This window comes from Gigantopelta aegis, chromosome 8 (genome assembly GCF_016097555.1).
Source record: "Gigantopelta aegis isolate Gae_Host chromosome 8, Gae_host_genome, whole genome shotgun sequence".
Classification (NCBI taxonomy): Eukaryota; Metazoa; Mollusca; class Gastropoda; order Neomphalida; family Peltospiridae; genus Gigantopelta; species Gigantopelta aegis.
The window spans coordinates 40,067,282-40,082,826 of NC_054706.1; the positions used below are offsets into that span (position 1 = coordinate 40,067,282).

Below are 15,545 nucleotides of genomic sequence, written 5' to 3' on the forward strand. Positions count from 1 at the left end.
TTCTAATTGAGCGTTATTCTTTATGACAAAAAAAAAAAAAAAAAAAAAAAAAAAAAATAGTATATATATATATATATATATATATATATATATATATATATATATATATATATATATATATATATATATATATATATATATATGAATTTTTAGCGTTATTATTTGTAAGTATTTTTAAAATTTAATTGTAAGGATTGTCTGTTATTTATTGTACTTTCACCTGGATATATATATATATATATATATATATATATATATATATATATATATATATATATATATATATATAAAATATTATGCGTTTACGTAACTATGCCTCCAGTGAAAAAAACCAAGTTTTAGTGTTTCTCATGCATGGTTGAGGATACTCTATCAATTTATCATACTTCCTCTTTCCCCATGTTTTTTTTCATCGTTCTTTTCATCCATGGGACAATGGTGGTTTGCTCGACTGCATGAGTTGTTTGTCGCGTTCCTTTACGAAACTAATCTATTTTAAATATACTGACGGAAAAAACAAACGCAAGTTTTTTTTCGGTGGTAAATATTTCAAATATTTTATTGATGATTATATCAGTTAGGAATTTTAGGTTATGTCTTCATTACTGAATACATTTTGACACGATTTGTTGTGTTCTCACACACGACGTTTGCATGAATAACGTTGAAATGAGGCTACCCTACGCCATTTCCTGATCCAAATCAATAAGGTGTGTGCCTACTCTTCTTACCATTGACCCAATCAAGTTGTCCATGGTTCTTTGTGGGATGCTATTCTACTCATGAATAAGAGTCTGAGTGAGCTGAGCGACGTTGTTTAGGACGTTGACCTCCTGTCCAGCTCGTCCCACAAATGCTCGATCGGGTTCAAATCTGGACTGTGGGGTGGCCAAGCGAGCATTGGGACATTGTTTTGGTTGAGGAAGTTAAGACAAACCCTCGCAACGTGCGGCCTCGCATTATCCTGCTGTAACGTTAGGTAACGCGCATGGATAAGTGGAAGGACGTGAGGCCTGGTGACCTGACCCCGATATCTTACGGCTGTAAGATTGCCCTGGATGATTACGAGAGGTGTTTTCACGCCATGAGAACTTTTCCCCCGAACCATAACAGACTCTCCCACAGTGAGCCAAGTGACACCGATTTGGTGCATGAGCACGCAGCCATTGCAGTCGATATTGACGTCGCTTGGGTGTAAGTTGCGGACCAACGTAGGGACGTCGTGGCCTTAACTTGAACTCCCGCAACCGATTCCTAACCGTTCGTGGACATACTGGGCGACCACGAGTGCCTACAACCTGACTCACCGTCTGAAATCGGTTACGGAGGTGTGTGCGACGTATGCCTCTATCTTGACGTGGCAACGTAACGCGCGGCCGTCCGCTCCTGTGACGGCCAGCTAATCTTCCTGTGGCTCTGAGACGCCCAACTAAACGAGCTATTCATTATGTAATATAAGAGAGCTAGCGAATGAATTCCACTTCATACTAATTTGTCCATTGTTTATCGAATTGTGTGTGAAATACATTAAGAACAGATTAATTACTATCGTTTTAAAAATGTTTTTAGACTGGTTTTAACATTCTTAATACCAATAAGGCTGACCTACTTCGCGTTTATATACACGGAAACAGGTGAATGATTTATTTTTTAATTATATATAATTAAATTTTCTTTGCGTCTATACACTTTACGGCAATCTGATTGGTTCAGAGGTGCTTACTTTTTTTCATATCGCGATGAACCGAAAAAAATTAAGCCACACCTACTACCCCCCCCCCCCCCCCCCCCCACACACACACACTGACTCGCACTACTTTTGTGCAACAAGCCGGATTATTCTTACAATCATATTTAGATATTTTGAAGAAAACACACGTGAAATCTACAAAAAATGTATACGATAAATTAATGGAAAATGCTATAGCAGAGTAAACATATAGATATATACGCATTGATTTGTTTAAAAAAGCACACCCAAAACTACAACCTCTTCGCTAATCATGACATGAGACTCGGTCGGTGGCCAAAGAAATCATGTAGGAAACTTCACTTCTGTAACTTACTTGTAAGCAATGTTCTACAGCTGTTGGCGAAAATTAAACGGTTCCACCAACAGCATAAATCTTAGACATGTTCTCTTCGTTCACTTTCATAAAATATAAACTAAACACAAATAGGACAATTCCTTCCAATATAACTAAACGATCCGTAAAAAGGCACAGCAGCTAGAGGAAATGACGTAATTAAAAAAAAAAAATCACCTGATTCAAATGATAGTGAATGAACGTTCGCATTCTTACGCGACAAAAGTATCAATGAAGTTTACACAAACAATGCTACAGGCGTATTTCAAGCTAAACAAAATAAATTCAGTTATGTATTGTTAAAGTATGCATATAAATTTAATTATAAGATTTGACCGCAATTATTTTTTGGTTCTGTGACGGAACATGCTCTTAATTTCGTTTTCGCCTGTGGCGATATTAATTGTTTTAGAGGGCCGTGTGCAGTTCCCATATGCACTTAAGTCCAGATGGCCAGTAGTTACGTAATACCTCCGCGAGTGCGGTTTTTACAACCGTGATTTTGGCGACTAGGCGTCATTGAGTCTGACCATCTGAGAAAAAAAATACCGCTTGGTCGCGGTGGAAATAGCACTTGTAGGGATTCGGTGCCGCGATGTATCCCCAGGCGATATTTGGTTTTTTAATAAATAGCTAGGGTTTTAGAGATATCGGGGAGAAACATAGGAAGGCTTCCAGAGATCGCTGTCCGTCCGGACTGGTAAATAATTTTATTTCTGCTCTGTGTATAACCTTGATGTGATTGATGTGACTTTAAATATTTTAATACTGTATTATACCAATATTATTTAGACGGTGCTGCCGGTCATCTGATGCAGTATACTGTAGGCTCACCGTTCTGATATATATATAAACTGTAGGTTATTGTCTTTATTGTGATAGGTACCAGTATTAAGTCTGTATTACAAGGTTATTGAATGAGTAGTTAGGGTTAATTAAAAATTAACCAGTTAGGAATAGAGTTGTAATTCCTTTATTAATTAAGTTCCCCTGGAAGCGTTTCTCAATTATCACACGTTACTGAATGAGTAGTAAGGGTTAATTAAAAATTAACCAGTTAGGAATAGAGTTGTAATTCCTTTATTAATTAAGTTCTCCTGGAAGCGTTTCTCAATTATCACACATTACTGAACGAGTAGCAAGGGTTAATTAAAAATTAACCAGTTAGGAATAGAGTTGTAATTCCTTTATTAATTAAGTTCTCCTGGAAGCGTTTCTCAATTATCACACGTGTGGGTGTTGTGTCACGGTGAAGTGATTAGCATATTGTGTAAACTAGACACCTAGATATTAACTAATTAAGTGATCAGTTCTGGGTTGTTATTATTTGTTGTTGTTAATTAACTACTGCGGCAGTACATTTGTCAGCGTAGGTTAATACAGATTCCAAAGTGTATTGTGTTTTTGTTGTGTTTTCTAGTGAACTAAACGTGCTATAATAAAATATACTTTATCTAAGATCTTATCTCTGATCATACCTAGACGAGCCAGCGGGTATAACCGCCCGTTACAGAGAGATCTAATAGATATACAGTTAGGAGAGATATTTGGATAATCGTGTTTCATTCAGTTACGGGTATTATAGGATCCCCATGATAGGTTCATGCAAGTATGAACCAAAAAACCGACGTGCACACTTTTGTATGACCCTCTACGCGGGCTCATACAATGTGCACATCGTTTTTTCTGTTCATATTTGCATGAACCAAAAAATAATTGCGGTCAATTCTTAAATAAAAAAAACACCCATTATTTGTACCCTTAATAATAAATATGTTGATACTTGATTAAACACTGGAATTGAACTATAATTCGTTAAAAACACCAACATGACCACTTCCTAAACAACGTAGCCCAATGGTACAGCGCTCGCTCGATGCGCGGTCGGTGTAGGGTCGATCCTCGTCGGTGGGCCCATTGGCCTATTTCTCGTTCCAGCCAGTGCACCACGACTGGTATATCAAAGGCCGTGGTATGTGCTATCCTGTCTATGGGTTGGTGCATATAAAAGATCCCTTGCTGCTAATCGAAAAGAGTAGCCCATGAAGTAGCGACAGCGGGTTTCCTCTCTCAATATCTGTGTGGTGCTTAACCATATGTCTGACGCCATATAACCGTAAATAAAATGTGTTGAGTGCGTCGTTAAATAAAACATTTCTTTCTTTCTTTCTTACTTCCTAAGCATACTTGAGCAAAATACCAAGTGCGGCGAATCATCGGACGCGCCGATACACCGGACACGGTTGTATAAATGAATTGATTATACATGAATTGGGTATACATAAATGGAGTATACATAAATGGAGTGTACATGAATTAGTTATACTTGCATTGATTATGCATGAATTGGCTATATGTGAACTGAGGTTACAAGAATTGGTTATAAATGTATTGATTATGCGTGAATTGGCTATATGTGAATTAAGGTTACAAGAATTGGTTATAAATGAATTGGTTATACATGAATTGAGTATATATGAATTGAGTATACATGAATTGAGTATACATGGATTGAGTATACATGAATTGGTTATACATGAATTGATTATGCATTAATTAATTATACATTAATTGGTTATACATGATTTGGTTATGCACGAAATGGTTATACATGAATTCATTATACATGAATTGAGTTTAATATGAATTGCGTTTACATGAATTGCGTATACATTAATTGAATATACATGAATTGATTATGCATGAGTTGATTATGTAATGAATTGATGAATTGGTTATACCTGAATTGAGTTTACATGAATCTGATTTGATATACATGTACATGAAATTATTTTATTGCTATAAAAATGACACTATATACATTTTACCCCGTATCTTAATTTTCAGTATGTAAAACAAGTTATATAAGACACACACCACGACTTCTGATATACCGGTCGTGGTGTACTGACTGGGATGAGAAATAGCCAGTGGACCCACCGACGGGGATCGATCCTAGACCGCTGCGCATCACCACTGAGCTACGTCCCGCCCCTGTTAGAGATTGGGGGAGAAGCACGACGGATTCAACAAGAATACATGATATCGCTAGATCTGTCGTTTTGTCTACATAATATCCGGTAGTAAAGGATTCATTATAAAAAATTAATAAACACAACCACCGACGACGACGACAACAAGAACAACAACAAACAGACAAACAACAACAACAACAAAATAGCCCAATATTTCTGTTATCAAAAATGAATGCAAACATAGTGAAATATCGAACGTTCATCAACGTGTATGATAATTGATCGAATTAAAAACGAGACACCGACCATTGTACGTGGGTGTGTACATGTCAGTGGACCTATATTAAATGAGTAGACATCGACCATTGTAAAGGGATGTGTACATGTCAATGGACCTATATTAAATGAGTAGACACCGACCATTGTACGTGGGTGTGTACATGTCAGTGGACCTATATTAAATGAGTAGGCATCGACCATTGTACAGGGATGTGTACATGTCAGTGAACCTATATTAAATGAGTAGGCATCGACCATTGTACGTGGGTATGTACATGTCAGTGGACCTATATTAAATGATTAGACACCGACCATTGTACGTGGGTGTGTACATGTCAGTGAACCTATATTAAATGATTAGACATCGACCATTGTACGTGGGTGTGTACATGTCAGTGGACCTATATTAAATGAGTAGGCATCGACCATTGTAAAGGGATGTGTACATGTTGGTGAACCTATATTAAATGAGTAGACATCGACCATTGTAAAGGGATGTGTACATGTCGGTGAACCTATATTAAATGAGTGGGCATCGACCATTGTACGTGGGTGTGTACATGTCAGTGGACCTATATTAAATGAGTAGGCACCGACCATTGTAAAGGGATGTGTACATGTCAGTGAACCTATATTAAATGATTAGACATCGACCATTGTACGTGGGTGTGTACATGTCAGTGGACCTATATTAAATGAGTAGGCATCGACCATTGTAAAGGGATGTGTACATGTTGGTGAACCTATATTAAATGAGTAGACATCGACCATTGTAAAGGGATGTGTACATGTCGGTGAACCTATATTAAATGAGTGGGCATCGACCATTGTACGTGGGTGTGTACATGTCAGTGGACCTATATTAAATGAGTAGGCATCGACCATTGTACGTGGATGTGTACATGTCGGTGAACCTATATTAAATGAGTAGGCATCGACCATTGTACGTGGATGTGTACATGTCGGTGAACCTATATTAAATGAGTAGACATCGACCATTGTACGTGGATGTTGTACGTGGGTGTGTACATGTCGGTGAACCTATATTAAATGAGTGGGCATCGACCATTGTACGTGGATGTGTACATGTCGGTGAACCTATATTAAATGAGTGGGCATCGACCATTGTACGTGGATGTGTACATGTCAATGGACCTATATTAAATGAGTAGACACCGACCATTGTACGTGGGTGTGTACATGTCGGTGAACCTATATTAAATGAGTGGGCATCGACCATTGTACGTGGATGTGTACATGTCGGTGAACCTATATTAAATAAGTAGGCACCGACCATTGTAAAGGGATGTGTACATGTCAATGGACCTATATTAAATGAGTAGGCATCGACCATTGTACGTAGGTGTGTACATGTCAGTGAACCTATATTAAATGAGTAGACACCGACCATTGTAAAGGGATGTGTACATGTCAGTGGACCTATATTAAATGAGTAGACACCGACCATTGTACGTGGGTATGTACATGTCGGTGAACCTATATTAAATGAGTAGACACCGACCATTGTACGTGGATGTGTACATGTCGGTGAACATATATTAAATGAGTAGACACCGACCATTGTACGTGGGTATGTACATGTCGGTGAACCTATATTAAATGAGTAGACACCGACCATTGTACGTGGGTGTGTACATGTCGGTGAACCTATATTAAATGAGTAGGCACCGACCATTGTAAAGGGATGTGTACATGTCGGTGAACCTATATTAAATGAGTAGGCATCGACCATTGTAAAGGGATGTGTACATGTCGGTGAACCTATATTAAATGAGTAGGCATCGACCATTGTACGTGGGTGTGTACATGTCAGTGAACCTATATTAAATGAGTAGGCATCGACCATTGTAAAGGGATGTGTACATGTCAGTGAACCTATATTAAATGAGTAGGCATCGACCATTGTACGTGGGTGTGTACATGTCAGTGAACCTATATTAAATGAGTAGGCATCGACCATTGTACGTGGGTGTGTACATGTCAGTGGACCTATATTAAATGAGTAGACACCGACCATTGTAAAGGGATGTGTACATGTTGGTGAACCTATATTAAATGAGTAGACACCGACCATTGTACGTGGATGTGTACATGTCAGTGGACCTATATTAAATGAGTAGGCATCGACCATTGTACGTGGATGTGTACATGTTGGTGAACCTATATTAAATGAGTGGGCATCGACCATTGTACAGGGATGTGTACATGTCGGTGAACCTATATTAAATGAGTAGACACCGACCATTGTAAAGGGATGTGTACATGTCAATGGACCTATATTAAATGAGTAGACACCGACCATTGTACGTGGATGTGTACATGTCGGTGAACCTATATTAAATGAGTAGACACCGACCATTGTAAAGGGATGTGTACATGTCAATGGACCTATATTAAATGAGTAGGCATCGACCATTGTACGTGGATGTGTACATGTTGGTGAACCTATATTAAATGAGTGGGCATCGACCATTGTACAGGGATGTGTACATGTCGGTGAACCTATATTAAATGAGTAGACATTGTACGTGGGTGTGTACATGCCAGTGAACCTATATTAAATGAGTAGGCATTGTACGTGGATGTGTACATGTCGGTAAACCTATATTAAATGTCTCAATGGACGAGTATGTTGATGTTACTACGGATGAAATATTGAAGTAAGTCCTCTATGAATTTAAAAAGAAATGTTATTTTCCTAATTATGCACCAGGCATTAATGGATGCCACATTCTCATCACTGGATTACAAGACACACATGGCAATTATTTGCATCGGGAAAGATATTAGAGTGTAACGTCTCTCATAGCTGTGGGTGTGACCATGCTGGATACAAGTTCAAGGACATTGGCTGGCAGAGGGTGTGTATTTGGTGCCAGAGTTTGGGGACATTTCGAACTTTTCTTAAAGGTTAAGAAGGCTGCTCTCTTGCCACACTGGATGGAATTCCTTTATCGCTTTCAAAGGAATATTTTAACCCTCCATTTATTCCTATTGAAGACCCACCTTACCCTTTGAAGCATTCTGAAAGACTGGCTCCTGAAATCCCACCATCTCCTCCCTTAATTACAGGATGGTGAGAAACACTTTTTATTACCTCAACGGGGACTCAGTCGGGGAAATAAAAAACTTAATGTTTGTCACCAATCCATCTTTCCATCCATCTAGCCAGGCGTGAGTGCAGGAAATTGTACGGGGGGGGGGGGGGGGGGGGGGGGGGGGGGGGGGGGGGGGCTTCTAGACTGCGGAAAGTAAAGTTGTCATGCTCCCTGGGAAAATACACACACACACACACACACACACACACACACACACACACACACATACACACACACACCAGACGAAAACTACAAAGTAATCCCCAGAATCTCAAGTGAATTAAACATTATACTGACGTGTGTAGTCCTGTTAAGGGTTCGCATGACGAATTTGCATATAGTTTGTAGAGCAAATTTGCATATGAGTAAATGTACTTTTGCACGACCTCAGGTCTAGGTGGGAATTTACTTCTGGAGTAATTTTACTCATGAGTGCACACTCACATGAGTATGTTTACGTATGTGAGTAAATATACTTACGCGAGTTAACAGGTGCATGCGTTTAAGGAATTAGTCAATGTTCAGTAAAACAAATGCATCTATGACTGTACCATCAAAAAATACGGAATCATTTAGGGGTTTCCGGCACGATACGGCTTTTGTATAAAAACTCTTGGTATGTGCAATCTTGTTTGTAGGAAATGTGCATAAACAGGTTAATACTACTGTTTTTCGGTAGTAAGAGTAATTTTCACTTTCTCTTGGCATCGTCATCATCGTCATTATCGTCGTCGTCGTCATCATCGTCGTCGTCGTCGTGGTGGTCGACGTCGTTATCGTCGTCATCGTCATCATCATCATCGCCACTATAATCACTGCTACGAAGACCATGATCATGAACTATTTTAAAAGCTATGGCATGGAGGAAGTGTGCCCAGTGACGGTGCCCGGTATGGTCGTATGCCTGAGTGTGCTCGCTAAGCGGTATGGGCGGTGGGTCGGCCAGTGTCAGCCATGGGACACTGCTCTTGTGTTTCTCCACTTGGCCGTGAAGTAACACGTTTCGCCGTCAGAAAGCTCAGTTCGTATAGTCCTAGGATTACTACAGGAATGTTATCGTCATTTAAATCTCACACACTGTTTACCACCACGATTAACATAAAAAAAAAAAAAAAAATTATATATATATATATATATATATTTTTTTTTTCTTTCTTTTCTTTCTCAGACGACTGTTTCATATTCATTTCACTGCACACAATGTGTCTGTAATAAACTGCATATATATTAACTCGCCTTTTACTGGAGAGGGGAGGGGTTGCAGAATCGTCAGGGTTGGTGGCAACGGCCCCTGGTCCTCTTCTGCGCCTATGTGAAAGTTCTCGTGCTGTTTCCTGGTGGTAGTAGCCGTCCGTGTGTAACGAACACGGGTTTCCTCTCCAACCTCACTGACCTCTCCCCAGGACTGACAGGTCAGGTCACTAAGTTGCCTGCCCAGAACAGCGTGATTGAATCCTAATAAGCCTCCAGGTATCAACACTGATGTGGTTGCACCCTCTGTGGGTACGTCTCTATAACGTTTTACAGCTTTGACTAAAGGGTTTTAAAGAGACTTACATACAGAAACAGCACGTAGTTGAAGTCCGGGGATTTTGTTAGTCACGAGTCTAGATTTATAAACGTTTTACAAGACAAAACAAATTACACTCATGAGTAAAGATACATGCATTGTGTATATGCATATTTTACCCACGTGTGCGTTTATATGACTTCTGTATAAAAGGAAGATGGCCTGAGTATAATCTGATTTGGAAACATTTGCTCAGGTAAGCATGTTTTGCTGTGCGTACACGTGACCAAAAATAGTCTGAAATACGTAGGTCTTACTTTTATTTATATGCAGATGTTAATTTGAATGTGGTCTCCACTAGGTGCAAATTATTCAAAATTGCACATGTGAGTATATTTACTCATGTATGCAAATGCGTTCATATGACCAAATTTACTCAGGTATGCAAAGTTGCATATATGTAAATAAATACTCTTGTATGCAAATGTGTACATGTGAACGATGCTTTAGTGTCTTATCTAACGTAGTATCTAGTGTTCAACGTATGGTGGGTCTAGCTCAGTCGGACGAGCGTGTTCAACGTATGGTGGGTCTAGCTCAGTCGGTAGAGTGTGTTCAACGTATGGTGGGTCTAGCTCAGTCGGTAGAGCGTGTTCAACGTATGGTGGGTCTAGCTCAGTCGGTAGAGCGTGTTCAACGTATGGTGGGTCTAGCTCAGTCGGTAGAGCGTGTTCAACGTATGGTGGGTCTAGCTCAGTCGGTAGAGCGTGTTCAACGTATGATGGGTCTAGCTCAGTCGGTAGAGCGTGTTCAACGTATGGTAGGGTCTAGCTCAGTCGGTAGAGCGTGTTCAACGTATGGTGGGTCTAGCTCAGTCGGTAGAGCGTGTTCAACGTATAGTGGGTCTAGCTCAGTCGGTAGAGCGTGTTCAACGTATGATGGGTCTAGCTCAGTCGGTAGAGCGTGTTCAACGTATGGTGGAGTCTCGCTCAGTCGGTAGAGCGTGTTCAGCGTATAGTGTCTAGCTCAGTCGGTAGAGCGTGTTCAACGTATGGTGGGTCTAGCTCAGTCGGTAGAGCGTGTTCAACGTATGGTGGGTCTAGCTCAGTCGGTAGAGCGTGTTCAACGTATGGTGGGTCTAGCTCAGTCGGGAGAGCGTGTTCAACGTATGGTGGGGTCTAGCTCAGTCGGGAGAGCGTGTTCAACGTCTAGTGGGTCTCGCTCAGTCGGTTGAGCGTGTTCAACGTATGGTGGGTCTAGCTCAGTCGGTAGATCGTGTTCAACGTATGGTGGGGTCTAGCTCAGTCGGTAGAGCGTGTTCAACGTATGGTGGGTCTAGCTCAGTCGGTAGAACGTATTCAACGCATGATGGGTCTAGCTCAGTCGGTAGAGCGTGTTCAACGCATGGTGGGTCTGGCTCAGTCAGTAGAACGTGTTTAACGTATGGTGGGTCTAGCTCAGTCGGTAGAGCGTGTTCAACGTATAGTGGGTCTAGCTCAGTCGGTAGAGCGTGTTCAACGTATGATGGGTCTAGCTCAGTCGGTAGAGCGTGTTCAACGTATGGTGGAGTCTCGCTCAGTCGGTAGAGCGTGTTCAGCGTATAGCGTCTAGCTCAGTCGGTAAAGCGTGTTCAACGTATGGTGGGTCTAGCTCAGTCGGTAGAGCGTGTTCAACGTATGGTGGGTCTAGCTCAGTCGGAAGAGCGTGTTCAACGTATGGTGGGTCTAGCTCAGTCGGGAGAGCGTGTTCAACGTATGGTGGGTCTATCTCAGTCGGTTGAGCGTGTTCAACGTATAGTGGGTCTAGCTCAGTCGGTTGAGCGTGTTCAACGTATAGTGGGGTCTAGCTCAGTCGGTAGATCGTGTTCAACGTATGGTGGGTCTAGCTCAGTCGGTAGATCGTGTTCAACGTATGATGGGTCTAGCTCAGTCGGTAGAGCGTGTTCAACACATGATGGGTCAAGCTCAGTCGGTAGAGCGTGTTCAACGCATGGTGGGTCTAGCTCAGTCGGTAGAACGTGTTCAACGTATGGTGGGTCTAGCTCAGTCGGTAGAGCGTGTTCAACGTATAGTGGGTCTAGCTCAGTCGGTAGAGCGTGTTCAACGTATGATGGGTCTAGCTCAGTCGGTAGAGCGTGTTCAACGTATGGTGGGTCTAGCTCAGTCGGTAGAACGTATTCAACGCATGATGGGTCTAGCTCAGTCGGTAGAGCGTGTTCAACGCATGATGGGTCTAGCTCAGTCGGTAGAGCGTGTTCAACGCATGGTGGGTCTAGCTCAGTCAGTAGAACGTGTTTAACGTATGGTGGGTCTAGCTCAGTCGGTAGAGCGTGTTCAACGTATAGTGGGTCTAGCTCAGTCGGTAGAGCGTGTTCAACGTATGATGGGTCTAGCTCAGTCGGTAGAGCGTGTTCAACGTATGGTGGAGTCTCGCTCAGTCGGTAGAGCGTGTTCAGCGTATAGCGTCTAGCTCAGTCGGTAAAGCGTGTTCAACGTATGGTGGGTCTAGCTCAGTCGGTAGAGCGTGTTCAACGTATGGTGGGTCTAGCTCAGTCGGAAGAGCGTGTTCAACGTATGGTGGGTCTAGCTCAGTCGGGAGAGCGTGTTCAACGTATGGTGGGTCTATCTCAGTCGGTTGAGCGTGTTCAACGTATAGTGGGTCTAGCTCAGTCGGTTGAGCGTGTTCAACGTATAGTGGGGTCTAGCTCAGTCGGTAGATCGTGTTCAACGTATGGTGGGTCTAGCTCAGTCGGTAGATCGTGTTCAACGCATGATGGGTCTAGCTCAGTCGGTAGAGCGTGTTCAACACATGATGGGTCTAGCTCAGTCGGTAGAGCGTGTTCAACGCATGGTGGGTCTAGCTCAGTCGGTAGAACGTGTTCAACGTATGGTGGGTCTAGCTCAGTCGGTAGAGCGTGTTCAACGTATAGTGGGTCTAGCTCAGTCGGTAGAGCGTGTTCAACGTATGATGGGTCTAGCTCAGTCGGTAGAGCGTGTTCAACGTATGGTGGAGTCTCGCTCAGTCGGTAGAGCGTGTTCAGCGTATAGTGTCTAGCTCAGTCGGTAGAGCGTGTTCAACGTATGGTGGGTCTAGCTCAGTCGGTAGAGCGTGTTCAACGTATGGTGGGTCTAGCTCAGTCGGTAGAGCGTGTTCAACGTATGGTGGGTCTAGCTCAGTCGGGAGAGCGTGTTCAACGTATGGTGGGGTCTAGCTCAGTCGGGAGAGCGTGTTCAATGTATAGTGGGTCTAGCTCAGTCGGTTGAGCGTGTTCAACGTATGGTGGGTCTAGCTCAGTCGGTAGAACGTATTCAACGCATGATGGGTCTAGCTCAGTCGGTAGAGCGTGTTCAACGCATGATGGGTCTAGCTCAGTCGGTAGAGCGTGTTCAACGCATGGTGGGTCTAGCTCAGTCGGTAGAACGTGTTCAACGTATGGTGGGTCTAGCTCAGTCGGTAGAGCGTGTTCAACGTATAGTGGGTCTAGCTCAGTCGGTAGAGCGTGTTCAACGTATGATGGGTCTAGCTCAGTCGGTAGAGCGTGTTCAACGTATGGTGGAGTCTCGCTCAGTCGGTAGAGCGTGTTCAGCGTATAGTGTCTAGCTCAGTCGGTAGAGCGTGTTCAACGTATGGTGGGTCTAGCTCAGTCGGTAGAGCGTGTTCAACGTATGGTGGGTCTAGCTCAGTCGGTAGAGCGTGTTCAACGTATGATGGGGTCTGGCTCAGTCGGGAGAGCGTGTTCAATGTATAGTGGGTCTAGCTCAGTCGGTTGAGCGTGTTCAACGTATGGTGGGTCTAGCTCAGTCGGTAGAACGTATTCAACGCATGATGGGTCTAGCTCAGTCGGTAGAGCGTGTTCAACGCATGATGGGTCTAGCTCAGTCGGTAGAGCGTGTTCAACGCATGGTGGGTCTAGCTCAGTCGGTAGAACGTGTTCAACGTATAGTGGGTCTAGCTCAGTCGGTAGAGCGTGTTCAACGTATGATGGGTCTAGCTCAGTCGGTAGAGCGTGTTGAACGTATGGTGGAGTCTCGCTCAGTCGGTAGAGCGTGTTCAGCGTATAGCGTCTAGCTCAGTCGGTAGAGCGTGTTCAACGTATGGTGGGTCTAGCTCAGTTGGTGGAGCGTGTTCAACGTATGGTGGGTCTAGCTCAGTCGGAAGAGCGTGTTCAACGTATGGTGGGTCTAGCTCAGTCGGGAGAGCGTGTTCAACGTATAGTGGGTCTAGCTCAGTCGGGAGAGCGTGTTCAACGTATGGTGGGTCTATCTCAGTCGGTTGAGCGTGTTCAACGTATAATGGGTCTAGCTCAGTCGGTTGAGCGTGTTCAACGTATAGTGGGGTCTAGCTCAGTCGGTAGAGCGTGTTCAACGCATGGTGGGTCTAGCTCAGTCGGTAGAGCGTGTTCAACGCATGGTGGGTCTAGCTCAGTCGGTAGAGCGTGTTCAACGCATGGTGGGTCTAGCTCAGTCGGTAGAGCGTGTTCAACGCATGGTGGGCCTAGCTCAGTCGGTAGAGCGTGTTCAACGCATGATGGGCCTAGCTCAGTCGGTAGAGCGTTTTTAACGCATGATGGGCCTAGCTCAGTCGGTAGAGCGTGTTCAACGCATGATGGGTCTAGCTCAGTCGGTAGAGCGTGTTCAACGCATGGTGGGTCTAGCTCAGTCGGTAGAGCGTGTTCAACGCATGGTGGGTCTAGCTCAGTCGGTAGAGCATGTTCAACGCATGGTGGGCCTAGCTCAGTCGGTAGAGCGTGTTCAACGCATGATGGGCCTAGCTCAGTCGGTAGAGCGTTTTTAACGCATGATGGGCCTAGCTCAGTCGGTAGAGCGTGTTCAACGTATGGTGGGCCTAGCTCAGTGGGTAGAGCGCTCACCTGAGATGTTTGGGTCATGGGATTGAACCTGTCGGTGGATCTTTCTCTCATTGGTTTCTCTCTCGTCCCAACCAGTACCCTACCACTGGTGTTTTTGTTGTTCTGTCTGTAGGAAAGTGCTTATAAAAGATCCCTTGGTATTAATAAAAAATAAATAAAATGTAGCGGTTTTCTCTAAGACTATATAATATTATTCGAATTATCAAATGTTTAACATCCAATAACTGATGATAAATTAATCAAAATGTTTAGGTTCGAACGTTTAATAAAGCATACCCACCTGAAATGGATCCACTTGATTGTAGATTTTAGCTACAAGTGTTAATTCAAAAGCCTTCTTGTAAAGAGTTTTGCTTCTTGAAGCATATTTAGGTCCAAGCAAGCTGTTTGGACTGTCTGGCTGTCTCTCTAAAGCATGGGTCGGGACGTAGATCAGTGATAAACCGCTCGGCTGATGTACGGTCGGTCTGGGATCGATCCCGGTTGGTGGGCTCATTGGGCTATTTCTCGTTCCAGCCAGTGCACATCGATAGGTATATGAAAGGCTGTGGTTTATATATATGTTATCCTGTCTGTGGAATGGTGCACATAAAAAAAAGTTTTATTTAACGACGCACTCAACACATTTTATTTACGGTTATATGGCGTCAGACATATGGTTAAGGACCACACAGATTTGGAGAGGAAACCCGCTGTCGCCACTAC

General features: G+C 43.0%; 1 protein-coding gene across 3 annotated transcripts in view; it reads left to right on the forward strand.

Annotated features, from left to right (window-relative positions):
• Nucleotides 1-15,545, forward strand: part of LOC121378521 — a 52,774-nt gene that overhangs the window by 6,190 nt on the left and 31,039 nt on the right. The window contains exon 2 of one of the 3 annotated variants that reach the window (XM_041506727.1): nucleotides 4,935-5,167. The exons of the other annotated variants lie outside the window; for them this stretch is intronic. The gene's annotated coding sequence lies outside the window, so the exon portion shown is untranslated. The remainder of the gene's footprint in view (nucleotides 1-4,934; nucleotides 5,168-15,545) is intronic. 3 annotated transcript variants of the gene reach the window in all.